This window comes from Myotis brandtii, unplaced genomic scaffold, assembly GCF_000412655.1.
Source record: "Myotis brandtii unplaced genomic scaffold, ASM41265v1 scaffold240, whole genome shotgun sequence".
Lineage (NCBI taxonomy): Eukaryota > Metazoa > Chordata > Mammalia > Chiroptera > Vespertilionidae > Myotis > Myotis brandtii.
Genome location: NW_005359064.1, coordinates 1,661,332 through 1,682,384, shown reverse-complemented (window position 1 = coordinate 1,682,384; position 21,053 = coordinate 1,661,332). Strand labels below are relative to the sequence as shown.

The window sequence follows — 21,053 nt, the reverse complement described above, 5'->3', positions numbered from 1 at the left end:
GACAATAATTACATTAAATGCAATGGACTAAGCATTCTAATTAAGAGTCAGAGATAATCATACTGAAAGAAATAAACAAGATTCAACTATATGTTGTTTACACGAGATGTGCTTTAAAAATACTACTACACAGAATGGTTAAAAGCAAATAAAGGGAGTTCCAGTTTGGCTCAGTGGATAGAGCATCGGCCTGCAGACTGAAAGGTCCTAATTCGATTCCGGTCAAGGCATATGCCCCAGGGTTATGGGCTCGATCCCCAGTGGGGGGCATGCAGGAGGCAGCCGATCAATGATTCTCTCTCATCATTGATGTTTCTATCTCCCTTCCTCTCTGAAATCAATAAAAATATATATTTTTTTAAAAGGCAAATGAAGGGAAAAGATATACCATGCAAACACATATCATAAAAAGGTAACTAGAAGTATTGTCTGAAATAAAAAAGGATATTCCCACAACCATAACAGACATAATTCTACATATGTACATGCCTAATAACAGATTCAACTATATGAAGCAAATTTTGACAGAAATAAAGGGACAAATCCCCAATTATCATTATTACAGAACTCCTCTCTCAGTAAACAATAGAACAAGCAGACAAATATAGGCAAGAGTACATCAGCTAGGACACTAAAAGCACAAACCATGGAACATATTGATAAAATGGTTTTCATCACAATTTAAAGCCTCCACTCTTTGAAAGAAAATGAAATTAGGAAAACCAAATGGCAAGTCACATACTTGATTAAAATACCTGTAATACATATAGCTGACAACTCATTTCTTCAGGGAAAAAATGTATATGTGTACATATCATTGATTTATAAGATACATATATCTGTACTATATATGTAAGATATATGTATCTTGTAAATCAGTTAAGACAACTCAGAATGCAATGAGCAAAAAATATGACTGGACACTTCACCCAATAAAACATATAGTCAAAAAAAACACATGAAAACAATCCTCAATATCATTACTCATTAGAAGAATGCAAATTAAAAGAACAAAATACCTATACACCTACTAGAATTACTAAAACTAAAAGCACTGACAATGCCAAGTGTTGGTATAAATGTGAAGCAACTGTTGATGGGAATGTAAAATTGCAAAAGCAATTCAGAAAGCTGCTTAAGTTTCTTATAAAATTAATATACACTATTCACCTAAAAATTCCACTCCCAGATGTTTACTCAAGAGAAATGAAAATCTAAGACAACCAAAGACTTGTCAGGGAAAGTTCAACGTACCTTTATTTACAATAGACAAAAACTTAAAATAGTCCAAATATATGTCAACAAAGTAAATAGTTAACATAAATTATGATATATCCTTAAAATGGAATATTACTCAGCAATAAAGTGGAACAAATTACTATTAGACACAACATAGATGAGTCTCAAAAGCAATAATGAGGAAAGACTCCAGACACAAAAGAATTCACACTGTATGAGTTCATGTATATGGAATTCCAGAACAAGCAAAACTAATCTATAGAAAGCCAATCAGTGGTACTGTTGGGCCAGATGTGGTCAGCTAGGAAAGTGAATGCAAAGGAACATGACAGAGTCTTTGGCACGATACTGGTAAAATGTTCTATATCATGATTGCAGTAGTGGTTTCATAGGTATATACAATTGTCAAAACACAAAGAACCACACTTTCCACTGGGTATATTTTGCAGTATATATATATCAACTAAAGGCCCAGTGCACAAATTCATGCACAGGTGGGTCCGGCTGGCCCGCCCCAACAGAGGCTGATTGGGCCAGCAGGGGGGAGGGGCTGCGGGAGGTTGGCCACCCCTCCCCCGCATCGGGCCGGTTGGCCAACCGCAGTGCGCCTCATAGCAACCGGTCATTCCAGTGTTCCGGTCGCTTGGCTTTTATATATATAGATACGTTTTTTTTAAATCTTTTTGAAAGAAACTGTCAAGCTGATACTAAATTTTTTAGAAATGGAAAGAACTTAAAAAAGCCACAATCATCTTGAAAAGGAACAAAGTTATTAAAGCCAAAGTAATGATATTAATGGAACAAAAGAAAATTCAGAAAGAGACCCACATGTATATAGTCAATTGATTTTTTTTCAATTTTTAAAATTGATTGATTTGAGAGAGGGAGAGAGAAACATCGATTTGTTGTTCCACTTATTTATACATTCACTGGTTGATTCTTGTACATGCCCTGGCCAAGGATCAAACCCGAAACCTTGGCGTATTGGGACAATGCTCTAACCAACTGAACTACCTGACCAGGGCATCAACTGATTTTCAACAATGATTCCAAAGGAATTCATGCGGGAAAGGAAAGACTTCAACAACTGGTGCTGAATAACCATGTGGAAAAAAAAAGTAGCTCGGCCCTCTCCTTCACATCACACACAAGATGTAATTAATGATAAATCACAGACCTAAAACGTAAAAGCTAAAAACCATAAGACTTCTAAAATAAACCATATTTTTGAGACCTTGGGATAGGAATTTTCCAGACAGGACCAGAAAGCATTAAGTAAAAAAATTAGAACTTGTCAAATTGGACTTTATCAAAAGTAAAAACCTCTGCACATCAAAAGACACTATAAGAAAAATAATCAAGCCCTAACTGGTTTGGCTCAGTGGATAGAGCGTTGGCCTGCGGACTGAAGGGTCCCGGGTTCGATTCCGGTCAAGGGCATGTACCTTGGTTGCAGGCACATCTCCAGTAGGGAGTGTGCAGGAGGCAGCTGATCGATGTTTCTCTCTCATCGATGTTTCTAACTCTCTATCCCTCTCCCTTCCTCTCTGTAAAAAAACCAGTAAAATATATTTTTAAAAAAGAAAAAGAAAAAGAATCAAGTCAAAAAGGCCTGGAGAACACATTTGAGATTACACACACACACACACACACACACACACACACAGAAAAAGGCCTATTCCAGAAAACAAACAGCTTAACTGGCTTATAAGTTAAACAAATTAAATATTTTATAAACGTTCTTTATTAATAACTACCAGGCTAAAATTCACTAGAAACAGCTTTTCCTCATTTTTATGGTTTTTAAAAAGCATCTGTAAATTAAAAGTCTCTAATCTAAAACTCCACCAGGGAATCCAAATACAGCTCATTAATATATTACATACTAAACACTAACCAGTATTAACATACTATTTTAGAATGCCAAATTTTGTAAGCAGTATTTTTCTTCTTGAAATGGTGTGAAAAATTTTTTTCTCAGAATTAAAAGACAAGAGTGTCCAGATCATAAGGGACTACTAGTACCCTGCAAAGCACATCATGAGGTTTCAGAGCATGAGGGATAGAAAGCTGATACTAAGATTCCTGCTGGATCTGGGACAGGGTAAACAACTTGCATACAAAGGACCAGGACCAACTTATCAACAGAAACACTGGAAACTTAAAAACAATAAAGGAATATCTTCAAAATTTTGAAAGAAAATTAGTTCCAATAACCATTCAAGTATATAGGTAGAATAAAGGCATTTCCACACCATGGCAAGGAATGTAATTCCCATACATTTTCTCAAAAATCCTGATTACCTGAAATGCAACCCTGGAGAGCAGCAAAGGAAGTCCCAGAAAAAGCAGGCCTGTCACCAACATGTTACACATTTCACACTGACCCTGAGGAGAGAAGAGCTCCAGGGGACAATGGGAAACACAGACACATCTGACCATGTGGAAAAGAATAGTAAGATGTGGTAAAAAGCCACTGGTGCATTTAGAATAAATTTGTCATAAGAATAGACTAAAATAGCAAATAAAAATAACCATTAACTCTAAGAAAAATAAAAAGGTAGATGAGAAAATGAAATTGTAGTCTACTGCCTGGCTCAACATTAGACAGTATTTCTCTAATCATCATAATGAAAACAATGAATAATGATTCAATCAAACAACGTGCCCCACATGATTCTATCAGAGGACTGAGGCAGAAACTAGGGGAAGGGTATGTGAGACCTAAATTCTCATCTACCATAATATCTAGTTAATAGACAATGTCTGAAACAGTATCTTAAAAATTAGCAGTTGAAGTGTATTATTTAGAAATAAGAAAATACCAAAAGAAATAGAGTCAAGAAAAAAAACTAAGACTGAGAGAGATACAATAATGAAGCAAGGCACAGCATTCCATTGTAAGTCTTTTAGTTCTATATTGGGGGTCTTCAAAACCACCCCCAGGATAGGTAATTTGCTAGAAGGACTCACATATCTCAGTATATACTCATACTCATGGCTAAGATTTATTACAATAAAAGGATACAAAGCTGAAACAGCAAAGGAAAAGAGAGGAGTAAGAGAAATTCTCTCGGCAACAGTAACAACATGTGTTAAGTGTCTGCTGGGCCCTCCTTAGGCTCAGAGGCCAAGGCCTTTGTGGAGCCTGATCATGTAGGCATGCTCCATGTAGCATGTACCAAAATTCCAGACTCCCAGAAAGAAAGCAGATACTCAGCATAAACCACATTGTTTTCATAAATGGTTTAGGCACAGTGAGCCACTCTTATGCATTTAGGAAAGGTTTTATATATAAGGAACTTTAGCAGTCAAGTTCCCAGATGCCAGCCAAGGGCCAAAGGGCCAACCTCACAAGCAGGCCTTTCTAAAGACAGCAGTTCCAGGCCTGCTCCAGTAGTTTTGCTCCAGTACTATTTGATTTGTTAAACTATCCTTATGAATTACTCTGAAAAAATTTAAAACACAAAAAGTAAAATCATCTCTCACCAAAAAAAGATCATTTTAAAATCTTATTTTAAAATCTAATAAAAGAAATAGAGCTTTCTCTCAAATTTTTAAGTTTACAAACTGAAATGGGAGAGAAATAATCCTTCAGACAAAGCAGATTAGGTTTAAAGGGTTTCACATCATGAACAGTGAAGTCTTTCCCATGATTATATGTTTGAGGTTTTATGGCTGGTATCCAGTAAAAATGTAAACTAGTATTCACATTTACAGCCTTGACAGTAATTTCTCATGCACATCCTCACAGACCAAATGTCATCCAATTTAGTTATATAATCAGTCCCTTCATATCCCCTAACATTTGTTTAAGGCTGTACTTAAATAGAGATTTTACTCTTAATTTAGGTTATTTCTTTTCTATATCCTTCTTATACATAATCAGATTTAATCTATTTTAGTTTCTCCCCTACCCCCAGGTGCTTATCTAAACTTTTAATTAGAATCCCATATGCCACTCACAGAAATTCAATGAATGACACAGTGAATTAATGTTTTTCACTCAGCTTCCCAACATTCTGTGTTACTGATTAAAACATGCCTAAGATATGTTTGTAAAATCAGTTTTAAAAATATGAAATTCTAAAGTTCTTCATAATGAATATGAAATACTTTTTAATGTTGACAAGTATTACATGATTAATAACATGAAAACAAAATAATTTAACAAGTTATTTTAGGAAACTGGCATAATAAAATATGTAAAATCAACCTCCAGATGAGACCGAAATATAAAGAGCACAGATTATGTCTATTATTTAAAATGAAAATTCAAACTCTTTGAGGATTAGAGCAGCCAAAACATATTGAACCTAGCAGACAAATAATCCACCGTCAGCCTACAAGGTTAGAAAGGCTGGAAAGGACAAAATTCAGTTCTACAAATAGCTGTCCAAATAAAATAATATATTTGCATATTAAGTATTGGGGGAAAACCCACATTGGACTCTTGCCTTTTAACAAAATCCAAAGTGTTATCACTAGCAGTCATTCTAATACAGAAAACAAAAAAAATTTTTTTGATAAAAAACAATAAATACCATTTGGTACCTACCAGTGAAACAGATTATTTTCACAGGGATGATATATCCTTTGGTGGAGGGCAGGCCTCTTTTCTGCCACATTTCATAATCACAGGCTCTATCCTCAAGTAAATCTTAAATTAGAACTTAACTAAGGGGTGGGGAAGGAGGAGAAAAAACTTTATTTATTAACCTTTTTAAAAGCACACCACCAGTTACAATAGAAATTGGCTAAAAGTATCCAGTCCATGATCCAAAACAATGCCCTGAGGCATCCAGAGCACCAACTGGTCAGCAAACTCATAGAGGAGCCATGGGGTTATCTTGAATTTGAGGGAAACGGAGCAGTACAACGGTCTCCCCCTTATCCGCAGTTTTGCTTTGTGGTTTGCTGCCCACAGTAAACTGTGGTCTGAAAATACTAAATGGAAAACTCCAGAAACAAACAATTCATAAGTTTAAAGTTGTACATCGTTCTGAGAAATGTGATAAAATCTCATGCCATCTGGCTATGTCCTGCCCAAACTAGGAACAGAAAGGAACTTCTTCAAACTAATAAAGGGTATCAATGAAAAATCCACAGTTAACATCAGACTTAATGGTAAAAGATTAGAAGCTTTCCTCCTAAGATGAGGAACAAAACAAGGTTTGCTCTTCCCACTTCCATTCAATGTTGTACTGAAAGTTCTAGTCAGGGCAATTAGGCAAGAAAATAAATAAATAAATAAATAAATAAATAAATAGTATTTATATTAGAAAGGAAGAAGTAAATATCTCTCTATTCACAAATGACATGACCTTATATAGGAAACCCAAAAGAATACACAAGGAAACTATTGAAAGTTACAGGACACCAGGTGAAGGTGTAAGAAAATAAGCCCTGGCCAGGTGGCTCAGTTGGTTGGAGCGTTGTCCAGTACACCAAAAGGTTGCAGGTTTGATCCCTCGATGTTTCTCTCTCACATCTATCTCTCTCTATTCCTCTCTCTAAAAATCAATGGAAATACACCCTCAGGTGAGGATTAAAAAAAAAAAAACGACAAAACAAAAAACAGAAATGAAGTCCTGCTAAATGCTACAATATGGAGGAGCCTTGGAAATATTATGCTAAGGAAAGGAAGTCAGTCATAAATGATCACATGTATCAGTGATGGCGAACCTATGACACGCATGTCAGAGGTGACACGTGAACTCATTTTTTTGGTTGAGTTTTCTTTGTTAAATGGCATTTAAATATATAAAATAAATATCAAAAACATAAATCTTTGTTTTACTATGGTTGCAAATATCAAAAAATTTCTATATGTGACACAGCACCAGAGTTAAGGTAGGGTTTTTCAAAATGCTGACACGCCGAGCTCAAAAGGTTCGCCATCACTGACATATATGATTCCATTGATGTGAAATGTCCAGAGTAGGCAACTCCAGAGAGACAGAAAGTTGATTAGTGGTTGCTAGTGGATAGGAGAGGGGGAATGGTGAATGACTGATAATGAATAAGTTTTTCTTTCGGAGTAAAATGTTCTAAAATTTATTGTGGAGATGGCTGCACAACTCAGTGAATATACTAAAAACCACTGCATTGTAAACTTTATTTTTAAAAAATATATTTATATTGATTTCAGAGAGAAGGGAGGAGAAAAACATCAGAGAGAACAACCAGGCCAGTGGGGGGGGGGGCAGTTAGGGGTGATCAGTCAGGCAGGCAGGTAAGCAGTTGGGAGCCAGCCGGCCGGATTGTGAGAGGGATGTCCAACTGCCCGATTGGCCCCGATTCCCCGGGATCAGGGCTAAACGGGCAGTCAGACATCCCCCAAGGGGTCCTGGATTGGAGAGAGTGCAGGCTGGGCTGAGCCCCACACCCCACCCCCGTAATTCGTGCACCGGTCCTGTAGTTGTAAAATAATGTTTGAAGACTAAACTTTATCTCACTATCTTTTAACTCCCCCTGGCAGTGAGATGCAGGCAGCAGAAGACGAATCACTGATTGGCTGCCTCCTGCACGACCCTACTGGGGACAGAGCCCAAAACCTGGGCATGTGCCCTGACCTGGAATCGAACCATGACCAGTCCACTGAGTCTTTTGTAAACTTTAAGAGAATAAATTTTATGTTATCTTAATTATATATCAACAAAACTGTTAGAAAAAAAGCAGTCCCAAGTCTTTGCCATGTTAAAAATCCCTCCTTTAACCTTTTATTACCCCCTTCTAATACCTCCTTCTATTCTTCCCCTCACAGCTAAGATTTGCTTATTCTTGAAGTAGTCTACATTTGCTTTCTGTCTCTGACCCCCCAATTAAAGGAAACCTAGCTTCTTTCCCAATTGTTAGCATTAAGTAGAATGCTACAAAACTATTATCAAATTCAATAGAACCTTCATAATCCTTGTTTAACTAAAGTTCTCACAGCATTTGAAGTACAGCTTCCTTTTCTTAATTTTTATCTTTTCTGGAGTTGGTTATGAAGTATAGCTTCCTTTTAAAATGATCCCATTTGGGTTTCTACGACATTTTCTTATGGTTTCTCCACAACTCGAAACACTTTGGCATTTCCTTTCCCAGCTCTTCTTCTATCTGGCTTTACATGTTTTTTTTTCTCCATGTCCTTTTTCCAGAACTATTCTCCATCAGTAAGCTCTTCCTATGCAGTGTCATCAAAGGCTTCAGCGACCACTTACAATATGCATAGCCTGATGATGATCTTACCAAGACCTCTCTTGTACTCCAAACCCACACATCCAACTCTACAGAAGGGGTTTCCACCTGGATGCTTCCTAAATGACTTCCACTCAATATATTCAAAAGCAAAATACTGTTCCTCCCCAAATCTGGACCCCTTCCAGAATTCTGTCTCAGTATACTTTACCATTGTTTATTCAATCACCCAAATTAAAATCCAAGTCATCTTATCCTATTATTTCTCATTTCCCAAATCTATGAATCCTACCTTCTAAATATTTGTGGTATTAACCTATTCCACTGTTTCTCCACTGACACTACCTTTGTTTAGGCCCTTATCTGTCACCTCAATTATTACAAAAACTTCTAACCTTTCTGCCTGCTGCCTTATCTTCCCTTTATCCCTTCTGAAATTTATATTCTCCAATACCAAGAATGATCTTTCTAAATAAAACCCTTATCGTGACTCTCCCCTGATTAAAATCCATAAACTCTATTACTATCTATAGGAAAAGATTTCTAGAACCCTTAGAATGCCAGATACTTGAGGATCTATCTGTGCAGCCTCATCTTCTGCTACTTACCATAAACCCAAAACTTATAATAAACCCGATGATATAGCGGTAGAGAGCAACTTTCCATTCGTAAAAATGTACCATGCTCTCTCTCATCAAGTCCAACTTTCCCTCTGTCTTAAGTTCCTTTCTTCCTTCAGTCATGCCTATGCCTAAGTTTAAGGACCTAAGGTATAAAGAACCTGATATAATACTTAACACACAGCAGGTGGTTAAAACAGGTTGTGCTGGCTTAAGCCTCTCTTGTTTATCCTGTCTCAATGACCCCCACTTACTTACAAAGTAAAGTTGAAATCACTTCAACTGTATACAAGACTATCCATGATTTGGTTCTGCCTAGCTCCCATATTTCATGTCTTGCCACCAGCCTATACTCTCTCTAGCTATACTTGCAGATCCAATTCATTATGTAAGTTTAGACTCCCGTGCTTCTTGGCTCACACTGTTCTTTCTACCTAAATGCCCATCTGTCTGTGTACTTTTTATGCCTGTATACTTAAATGTTTTCATCCCTCCTAAATATACTTTTTCCTTACTACTGCCCCCTTCCTCAATCTCTTTTCTCTTAAGAAACTGACCACTACCTCCTTCTCCTTTCTACACTCACTGTACCCCATACTTTCTACAATTAAAGCAATCTTAAAAATATACTGTACTTGTTGACAATTCAAATAAGAGATAGTCTTACCACTCTGAAGGCAGGGGCACTGCCTTTTCCTTCTGCAAGTCCTCTTCACCTAGTACAGCAGCTGCTACACAGTAATTCCTCTATACTAAATGATCCACATTTTCCCTTATTCTCTCCACATATACTAACACAAGTTTCTATTGTGATTTTTCTAAAAAAAAAAAAAAAAAAAAAAAACCCCATAGCCAGTTTGGTTCAGTGGATAGAGCATCGGCCTAAGGACTGAAGGGTCCCAGGTTCAATTCCGGTCAAGGGCACACGCCGGGGTTGTGGGCTCGATCCCCAGTAGGGGTGTGCAGGAGGCAGCAGATCAATGATTCTTTCTCATCATTGATGTTTCTAACTCTCTCTTCCCTCTCCCTTCCAGAAAAGAACATACTTTTAGGTTACATCCAGGACCCAATCTCTTCTGGACAAGCAAACAACTGTGCAAATACAACTGTACAAATTAAAGTTACTATGCATTTTCTGATACCACTTCTTTCTCTAAATTAGGGAATAAATGGTCCCTGAAAAGATCTAACGTGAGAAATACTATTTTGAAGAGAAAGCATTTAAGTTATGGTCCACTGCTTGAAGATACTTTGTTTAAAGAATTCTCTATGGTTACTGTTACACTTGCCTACCTACCCCACTGAAATCATGGGTCACTTTGAAAAGTGGGAACCGCTCCACTAATTCCCTCCTACTGCCAATACAGCTTACAGCAATTATTCACCTTCGGGAAAATACTCAGAAAGGAATTATCCAATCACCGAGATCACTCACAGAAAGTGAGGTTACTTTCTCATTCGCCGCCCCATTTGGAAGCGCTGCCGCTGGGATCACCAAACCAAAAGCGGGCCTATGCCTTATCACCACCTAACTATGTTGTGATAAGAACGATGTTCTGCCAAGAACGATGGAATGCTACTAAAGCGTTCCAGCACTGGACATGCCCACTGCACTCCACAAAAAAATCCAGGGAAGAGCTTTTCGAACGCACTGTCCACACCACTGCACCGGACTTCTTTGGTACGCACATGCACGCAATCTCGAATTAACATTTTAATTATCTTCAAGAATTCTATCAGGCCCTAGGGGGAATAATGATGCTTGCTCAAGAGGGAGGCTCTGTAGTAATGAATTCCCAAACTTGAAACAGCATAATTACTTCAGGCAGGACTGGGGTGTGGAATATTTTGTAAAACCTGTTTTACAACGATTAAACACACACACACACACACACAAAACAGCTGACCTCAACAACAGCATTTTGGCAAAAGCACAGGTGGAAATGTGCTGTGAAAGGCAGTCTGGGCCCCAGATCTGTCCGTCCGTTCCCACTGAGCCCTGAACTAAGGACCGCAGCACGCGGAGGAGCCCCACTGCTTACACCCGGCGGTGGGACACACCAGGAGCCCCTCCCGGTCCGCTGGGCAAGCAATGGAGACGGGCCAATATTCGGGGTGCAATTGGGAAACAGTACAGTTACATAAAAGACTGAGCCCCTCTCCCGTTCCGAGGTGCCCAAGAGCTGCCCCGAGGCCTGGAGCCCACGGGGGGAGGGGCTGGGTTCCGGGCGGCGCTCCTCCAGACCTCGAGCACCAAATTACAAACGCGGCTGCCACGAGGGAGGCCCGGCCGGGAAGTGGGAGGAACGCGCAGCAAAGGGCGAGATCCGAGGAAAAGCCAGCCTGGGAAGCACCCGCACTAGGGGCAGCCACGCCCCCCACCCCCAACTCCAGCCCAGCCCCGCTGGCTGCCTGACAGACGCTACTGCCAGGCGGGTGCGGAGAGGGCTCCCCGGGCACGCGAGGGGGGCGCCCTGCGACCCCTGCGCGCCACCGCTGCCCCTCACTAACCTGTGCCCGCCGCCGCGCGACCGCCCACCCGCGCCGCAGCCACCGCCTCCTTGCGCTCACGCTGCCGCCGCAGCCACCGAAGCCTCCTCCTGCGCTGCGCCCCTGGCCGGCCTCGGGCGCCCCATTCTCACCCCGCCCTGCCTCCGCCTGTTTACAACGATTGGGACGAACGGGACAGGCTGGCCCAGCGCGCAAGCGCATTCCCTCCTCCCGCCGCAGCCGGCTTCCCGGGTCCTTCACTCTGCGCTGACGGCTAAGGCCGACCTGGGCACACGCCCGGTGCCCGCGCGCGGGATACGTCGGGAGGCGTAGTTCTCGGAAACCCAGAGCCCAGTCCACAGGAGGGCCCTTTGTGAAGGAAGCACACTACAACTCCCAGGAAGCACCGCGCCTCCTGCGGCCCTGAAGCTCGCGGAGAAGACAGAGGGAGCGCGCGAAAGAACGCGCCGCGCTGGTGCCCTCGAGGCGCCTGCGCAGTTCCTGGTCCTGGGGGACTGGGTGGGACGTACACCTACCGCCGCTGCTCTTGGTTTGGGGGCAGCGCCTTGAGAAGGGACGTACCTTCCCTCTGCACGCTCTGGCCAGTCTGTTCCTCAGCTACCGAAGATCAGGCCTTCTGTACCAGCGGCTTCAGTCGTCCTAACCAGTTAAACCAGCCTGGAAGGCCGGCCCAGCCTGCGCCTGGGTGGGACATCTTCCCGGCCTGGGGCTGGGTGGGGCAGCTTTGGCTTGGGGCGAGGACTCCTGCTCTGAGGGCTGTTGGTTAAAGAAAGCTTCTGGGCCCGTGAGGAAAGACATGAAGCTCTGGACCATCCTCAGAATTTCTAAAAAAAATAAAAATAAAAAAATCCAGGCGGGTTTGGCTCAGGGGCTGGAGCGTGGGCCTGTGGACTGAAGGGTCTGGTTTCCATGCCCGGTCAGGGCACAGGCCCGGGTTGTGGGCTCGATCCCCAGTAGGGGGCGTGCAGGAGGCAGCTGATCAGTTCTTCTCTCTCATTGATGTATCTCTCCCTCTCCCTTCCTCTCTCTGAAATCAATAGAAATGAACATCTTTTAAAAATCGGTATTGACAAGAGTCGGGTTTGCTCTTCCGCCACCTTCTTTGGTTCAACATTTACCAAGAAACATCTGAGTTAGAACTTAGAATTGCGCAGTGCACCGTGAGCTTGCAAATAGAACTGAATCTTGAGGAAGGGTGGAAATAAGGAGTTCCCCCCGGAAGTCCTTCATAAAGTCTTAAGGAATTGTTCTGTTAAAGCAGGGCTGGAAGTCAGGGGTCTTCTGAAATGTTCCTGTTTTATAAAGTTTGGCAGCTTGGTGAGGGAAATAGGATTTGAGATAGATAGTCCTTCCCAACCCCTTCCATTCCTGGGTCAATACTCTCTTCAGCGCCTCCTTGCACATTAAACCTCCGTAACCCATCTTGCAGGGCACCTCCCAAATCAGCTCCCGCCGATCCGACAGGAGGTCTCTCCCTTGTACTCTGCATTTTCTACCCAGTGAAGCCAGCCCCTCCGCCTGACCTTCAAGAGCCTCCCACCATCAGACACCAAGATACTGTCTTCTGACTGCGTGCGGAGCTTTCTGGTTTTCGCTCTGGCAACAAAAGTGTCAACAAAAGTGTCGCCTGGTTACTAAGGTGGGCAAGTCCCCATACTCTTTGCCTCTGGCAACACTAACTGGGCCGAAGGTAGACACTGACTCAAGTTGGGGCATTTGTGAGCCCTTGCTTGAAATGGTTATATGGACGTAGACATGGAAGGTGAACCTGGTGGATGGTTAGCATGGTGGTGTGCCCGGGGAGGCTAAATAGCCATCTCAGATGGTGGTTTAATTGAATTTACTTAAGGGAAGGGGGTGGGGGATGGGACATTCGAAGGGAAGGGCTGCACAGCACCGAGCCAAGGGGACATCGGGTCAATGATGGCAGCTCCCAGGAGCTGGAGTCTCATCCTTATATGCAGTCACTGGTGGGTTTGGGGGCTGAGCTGGTGGGTTGGAATGGGAATGGAATGCAGGTGTGCGATCAGGTGCCTCCAGGCAGTTTTCATTCCTTGTATGGTCTTAGCCCTGGTGTCCAGCGAGTTTTTCCTGGTCTTTTGTTCTCCTGTGCCCGGAGGCTAACTAATGGCCCTGAGGATTGGATTGCCCTGAAGGCCTAACAGTAACAGCTGCTGGCCATGTTCTTCATCACATAAACAGACCTGTCTACCATAGGAATGAATGAGGCCAAGGGGGTGGGGGGCAGGCGGCGGGGGCGCTACAGAGGCAGGTGATGTGGATGGGAAGGGAGAGAAACCAAGAGCTGGCAGCATGAAAACTGGTTTCCGTTTCAGAGGCCATGGTTTTTATAGCTCTTCTTTAAGTGCTTTGAGCATGTGACCCTAGCTGGGTGAGCTGATACGTTTATTTTTTATTATTTAGGACGAATTTGTGTGGTTATAGAACATACTTGTTTTTTGCCTCCTGAGTCTTCATTCCTCCCAATTGAAGCCGTGCAGCATAACCATACCCTCCAGTGGCTGAGCGTTTCGGAGATGGTCATGTAACCCAATCAGAGCCAAGGAGCCCCACAGAGACTTCAGTTGAGGAGTGCAGTAAATTGCAGTGCCCTTGTTTTTCTGGTGTGGTGTAAGTACATGAAGGCTAAAAATGTGCAACCATTTTGCTCCTACGAGAGGAAAGCCTGAAGGAGATGGGCTTAAGGGACAGGCACCAGAGAGCCTGAAGATGCAGTCAATATTGTCAAATGCGTTCTGCAGAGGAGAAGAACCGTATGTGTGGTGGCATCACTAGAGCTGCACTATCAGACCTCACCTGTTTGGCCTACAGACTAATATCTACACTGTTTAGAATGGTGTCATACATGCCCTGTGTTGTTTAAGCAGATTTGTATTGGGGGTTTTCTGTGATTCAAAACTCTAAACGTCCTAACTAATTCTGTTGGATTTCTTTACATGACATTGCAAGGTCCTGTCGAATACAAATTAATACTTAAAAATAAACTGTGGAAGAGACTTTCAGCTATGGCTATGTGACATGGCCAACAATTCCTCTACACAAGCAATTTTCAACTGGTGTGCTGCAAGAATTTTTAAAACATGTAAAACATGCAATAACTGACTAGTTAGGGGCACTGACCTGTTTTCCCTTAGACCAGTGGTTCTCAACCTTCCTAATGCCGCGACCCTTTAATACAGTTCCTCATGTTGTGGTGACCCCCAATTTCATTGTTACAAATTGAACATAATTAAAGCATAGTGATTAATCACAAAAACAATATGTAATTATATATGTGTTTTCCAATGGTCTTAGGCGACCCCTGTGAAAGGGTTGTTCGACCCCCTAAGGGGTCGTGACCCACAGGTTGAGAACCGCTGCCTTCGACTGTGAAATAAAAAAATGACAGCCAACAACACAATAGCCATTGGTGTGAATGAATCAATATTATATTATTTTGTCAGATTGATGAAAAATATACACTTTTTGGTGTGCCACAGAAGTTTAGTAGTTAGTTTATGTGTACATGAGATGAAAAATGTTGAAAATCACTGCTCTACACACAAAATTTCAAATGTTTGGATGTCATTTACTAATGTCACATTAGCCAGAGCATGTCACAAGCCAAACCCCAGGATGTAGAAATAGACCCCACAAAAATCTGTGGTCATTTATTTGCAATCTATGACAAGAACTCTCGAATCTCCTTGGCTTCTGAGGGGATGATTGTTTACCCTCCAAGCACCTGTAAATTACCATGAAATGACACCTTTTTCTGAACCAGCTGCTTCAGGTACTGGCTCACACTGTGAAAGCAAATCCAAGAACAAAAATCGTAAGTATGTTCACCGTTCTGATTATTGATAGAGTGCCTGACACATAATGCATGCCTGATAAATTTTTGTATTGTAAAGCTGCTAAAACTCTCAGTAGCAAGTGATGGAAATTCAATTCAATTTTGCTTAAACAAAAAAGGAGAATTTGCCCAGCTGGAGTGACACAGTTGGTTGAGCATCATCATCTCGTCCACCAGAAGGTTGCCATTTCGATTCCGGTCAGGGCACATACCTGGGCTGTAAGTTTGATCCCTAGTCGGCCGCAAACAGAAGGCAGCCTAGCGATGTTTCTCTCTCACATCAATGTTTCTCTCTCATATTAATGTTTCCCTCTCCTTCTCTCCCTTGCTTTCCATCATCCCTCCTTCCCTCTCTCCCTTCTCTCTAAGCATGTCCTCAGGTGAGGATTAAAAAAAAAAAAAGAATTTATTGGCACACATAACCAAGTCCAAGATACTGACTACAGGCACAGCTGGTTCTTGGGCATCAAATGCATCATCAGGATTCTTCCTTACCATCTTTTGGTTCTTCTTTCTTTGTGTTGGGTTTATTTTCTGGTAGACTCTCTCCATGTAGTAACAAACACACCAAGTTTATATTCTTAGATAGTGTACCCTACAACTGTATATGTCTTCTTCCTCTACTTGAAATAATAACATCTACTACTCATAGACTTGACTATTCTGTGCTAAGCACTGTACATTTAAGTTAAATGTATGTTTACGTTCAGTTAAATAAATATTTATATCACATAGTGATTAAGATCATGGATTCTAGAGCCAGTCTGCCTGGATTTAACCCTATATTTATACAAATCCCAGATTATACCAAATAATTTATAGTTAATACTAGAATGCAGTTTAATTATTGTGTTTGGATGTTCTTTGCAATCACTCAAATTAACAATGAAGCTATACTAAATGATGCGACTCAAAGTTTGGTGGGGTGAGGGGGTGATGGAAAATGATTTACTTATTTTTTGTCTATACTTCTGCCAAATTCTTTCTTCTTTCTCTTTCTTGCTGAAGTTGAAATAGTATTATCTCTAAAACTTCCCCTTTCCTTCTGAGTTTTTGAAATAGCTTGTCGAACCCCTCCTCAAAAGAAAGCATGGTAAGGCTTTCTTCAGCTCCAAGAAACCACCAAAATAACTGCAGTAGTCCTCCTTTATCCATGGTTTTATTTTTTGTGGTTTTAGTTACCTATGGTCAACAGTGAACTGAAAATATTAAAAATTCCAGAAGTAAACCATTTAGAAGTTTGAAATTGCATGCTGCTCTGAGTAGCATGATGAAATCCTGCTCCATCTGCCAGGACGTGACTGAGGACGTAACTCAGCCCTTTGTACAGGGTACCCACACTGTGTACACTACCTGCCCCTTAGTCACTTAGTTGCCATCTCGGTTATCAGATTGACTGTTGTGGTATCTCAGTGCCTGTGTTCAGTTCTACTTAGTTATACCCCAAAAGCTATTCACATAACTTTTATTACAGTATATTGTTATAATTGTTCTATTTTATTATTATTTATTGTTAATCCCTTACTGTGCCCAATTTATAAATTAAACTCTATCATAGGTATGTATGCATAGGAAAAAGCAGTGTAAAGGGTTCTTTGGTACTATCTGCAGTTTCAGGCATTCAGTGGGGGGTCTTGAAATGTATCCCTCACTAATGGGAGAGGACTACTAGTACTGTATATATAAAACATATATGTGACTGACTGGGCAAGTCCAGTTGGGATGACTGTGAGATGACCCTCATGTATAGACAGAATTAACATGTAACTATACTGTCATCCAGGCCACAGTACTCTAACGTGTCCACAAGGATAAGAGGAATACTGTCAAAAACTTTGAAAAAATCTGCCCTGACTGGTTTGGCTCAGTGGATAGAGTGTCGGCCTGCGGACTGAAAGGTCCCAGGTTCGATTCTGGTAAAGGGCATGTCCCTTGGTTGAGGGCATATCCCCAGTAGGGGGTATGCAGGAGGCAGCTGATTGATGTTTCTCTCTCATCGATGTTTCTAACTCTCTATCCCTCTCCCTTCCTCTCTGTAAAAAATCAATAAAATATATTAAAAAACAAAAACTTTGCAAAAATCTGTAATACACAATGAGCAGGCATAGTTAGACTAAGTAATGGGGCATAAATTTTTGGAATTTGATTATTGGCTCTAATTTCTACTATATGCCAGGGTCAACAAACCTTTTTTAAAATATATTTGTATTGATGGAGCATAAATTTTTGGAATTTGATTATTGGCTCTAATTTCTACTATATGCCAGGGTCAACAAACATTTTTTAAAGATATATTTGTATTGATTTCAGAGAGGAAGGGAGAGGGAGAGAGATAGAAACATCTATGATGAGAGAGAATCATTGATTGGCTGCCTCCTGCACGCCCCACACTGGGAATTGAGCCCATACTAGGCATGTGCCCTGACCCGGAATTGAACCGTGACCTCCTGGTTCACAGGTCAAAGTTCAACCACTGAGTCACATAGGCCAGGAAATAGACTTTTTATTACAGGGCCAGAAAGTAAGTTGTTAGGTTTTGGGGGGCCATATGGTCTCTGTTAGAACTACTCAACTCTGCTGTTGTAATGCAAAAGCAGCCAAAGACAACATATAAACAAATGAGTGTGGCTATGTTCCAAAAATTCTTTATTTGGAAAAGCAAGTGGAGGTGCTTTGCTAACTTCTGCTCTGCGAACATATATATTCTTACCTCATTTGCAAAAATGGTCCTAATTCTAACTACTTTGTAGGGGGGCCATATGGTCTCTGTTAGAACTACTCAACTCTGCTGTTGTAATGCAAAAGCAGCCAAAGACAACATATAAACAAATGAGTGTGGCTATGTTCCAAAAGTTCTTTATTTGGAAAAGCAAGTGGAGGTGCTTTGCTAACTTCTGCTCTGTGAACATATATATTCTTACTTCATTTGCAAAAATGGTCCTAATGCTAACTACTTTGTAAGGTTCTTTTGGCACTTATAGAAAATAATATGATGGATCTTAAAAGTTCTTTAAGAAATTGTAACTATGCGTGGTGATGGATGTTACCTAGACTTATTGTGGTGATCATTTTGCAATATATACAAATATGGAATCATGTTGTACACCCAAAACTAAGATAATGTTATATGTCAATTCTACCTCAATAAAAATAAAACTCCTATTTGAAGTTGGGAAAAATATAAATCAAGGCACCGAAATGAGTCCCAAAGTCAGATAGATTTGGGGCTGAGTCTGGGATTTGTCACTAACTAGTAACAGGTGACCTTGGGCAAGTCTCTAACCTCTCTAGGCTCTTGCCTGGCTAGATTGGACAACAGCTGACACACTCTAATTTTCAGGGTTGTTTGAATGGAGCAGTAGCATTTCTGGTTCATTGACCTACCTATGGTCTGGCCCTGGTGCAGCTCTGCTTGTGGAGACATGCCTTTAATGACTAAGATCTACTTCTCAGGAAAAGGAATCAGGTATTTCATCTTTTTACTGAAGTTGAAACAAAAAGAAAAGAGCCTTAACCAAAACAAGGCTTTGAAGTTCCCCATCAAAAGGATTTCCTTGTAGTGGCTGTTGAAAGCTTTTAAAACTACATAGGCTTTTATAAATATGGTGGGTTGCCATCTCCCTGGGAAGTTTATGTGTGGGTCTAATTACAACAGAGTATCAATTGAAATAATCTTTAGAGAGTCTTTGATTGAAATAGGAGTCTTTGGTAAGTAAGGGATGAGAAGTCTTCTCCTAGTAAATATTTTAGAGTTCCTTTGTTAAATATTTTACTTTGCAAGATAGGAGCTGCAGGTTTCTATAAGCTGACGTTGGTGGAACTATAAGTTGCTACGGCCTCACAAGAGAGAAATGGAGGATTTCTAACAAAATTTAAAGTATGCATAAACTGTGATCCAAAAACTTATTCCAAGGCTATCCTAAGGCCAAGATAAACACAAGGCTATTTATACTATTGTTATTTTAAATAATGAACACATTGGGGTCCAGCAACAAGGGATTGATTAAGTCAATTATGATACATCCACTGCAGTAGAATACTATGTTTCTTATAAAAAAAAAAGTATTAAAAAAATATTTTTATTGATTTCAGAGAGGAAGGAAGAGGGAGAGAGAGATAGAAACATCAATGATGAGAGAGAATCATTGATTGGCTGCCTCCTGCACGCCCCACACTGGGAATTGAGCCCATACTAGGCATGTGCCCTGACCCGGAATTGAACCGTGACCTCCTGGTTCACAGGTCAAAGTTCAACCACTGAGTCACATAGGCCAGGAAATAGACTTTTTATTACAGGGCCAGAAAGTAAGTTGTTAGGTTTTGGGGGGCCATATGGTCTCTGTTAGAACTACTCAACTCTGCTGTTGTAATGCAAAAGCAGCCAAAGACAACATATAAACAAATGAGTGTGGCTATGTTCCAAAAGTTCTTTATTTGGAAAAGCAAGTGGAGGTGCTTTGCTAACTTCTGCTCTGTGAACATATATATTCTTACTTCATTTGCAAAAATGGTCCTAATGCTAACTACTTTGTAAGGTTCTTTTGGCACTTATAGAAAATAATATGATGGATCTTAAAAGTTCTTTAAGAAATTGTAACTATGCGTGGTGATGGATGTTACCTAGACTTATTGTGGTGATCATTTTGCAATATATACAAATATGGAATCATGTTGTACACCCAAAACTAAGATAATGTTATATGTCAATTCTATCTCAATAAAAATAAAACTCCTATTTGAAGTTGGGAAAAATATGAATCAAGACACCGAAATGAGTCCCAAAGTCAGATAGATTTGGGGGTGAGTCTGGGATTTGTCACTAAGTAGTAACAGGTGACCTTGGGCAAGTCTCTAACCTCTCTAGGCTCTTGCCTGGCTAGATTGGACAACAGCTGACACACTCTAATTTTGCAGGGTTGTTGAATGGAGCAGTAGCATTTCTGGTTCATTGACCTACCTATGGTCTGGCCCTGGTGCAGCTCTGCTTGTGGAGACATGCCTTTAATGACTAAGATCTACTTCTCAGGAAAAGGAATCAGGTATTTCATCTTTTTACTGAAGTTGAAACAAAAAGAAAAGAGGCTTAACCAAAACAAGGCTTTGAAGTTCCCCATCAAAAGGATTTCCTTGTAGTGGCTGTTGAAAGCTTTTAAAACTACATAGGCTTTTATAAATATGGTGGGTTGCCATCTCCCTGGGAAGTTTATGTGTGGGTCTAATTACAACAGAGTATCAATTGAAATAATCTTTAGAGAGTCTTTGATTGAAATAGGAGCCTTTGGTAAGTAGGGGATGAGAAGTCTTCTAGTAAATATTTAAGAGTTCCTTTGTTAAATATTTTACTTTGCAAGATAGGAGCTGCAGGTTTCTATAAGCTGACGTTGGTGGAACTATAAGTTGCTACGGCCTCACAAGAGAGAAATGGAGGATTTCTAACAAAATTTAAAGTATGCATAAACTGTGATCCAAAAACTTATTCCAAGGCTATCCTAAGGCCAAGATAAACACAAGGCTATTTATACTATTGTTATTTTAAATAATGAACACATTGGGGTCCAGCAACAAGGGATTGATTAAGTCAATTATGATACATCCACTGCAGTAGAATACTATGTTTCTTAGAAAAAAAAAAAAAAAAAAGGTAC

General features: G+C 40.7%; 1 protein-coding gene and 1 long non-coding RNA gene across 4 annotated transcripts in view; one reads left to right on the top strand and one right to left on the bottom strand.

Moving 5' to 3' along the window:
* The window catches only part of RALBP1 (ralA binding protein 1), a 44,692-nt gene extending 32,895 nt beyond the window's left edge, over positions 1-11,797 (bottom strand). Inside the window, exon 1 of one of the 3 annotated variants that reach the window (XM_014540265.1) lies at positions 11,553-11,797. The gene's annotated coding sequence lies outside the window, so the exon portion shown is untranslated. The remainder of the gene's footprint in view (positions 1-11,552) is intronic. The other 2 variants (XM_014540266.1, XM_005866896.2) reach the window with 2 other exon arrangements.
* Positions 11,798-12,113: 316 nt separating this feature from the next.
* LOC102262074 lies at positions 12,114-14,681 on the top strand. Its single transcript, XR_313624.2, has 3 exons — positions 12,114-12,237; positions 12,982-13,191; positions 13,977-14,681. It is a non-coding gene; the product is annotated as an uncharacterized LOC102262074 (long non-coding RNA).
* The last annotated feature ends 6,372 nt before the right edge of the window (positions 14,682-21,053 follow it).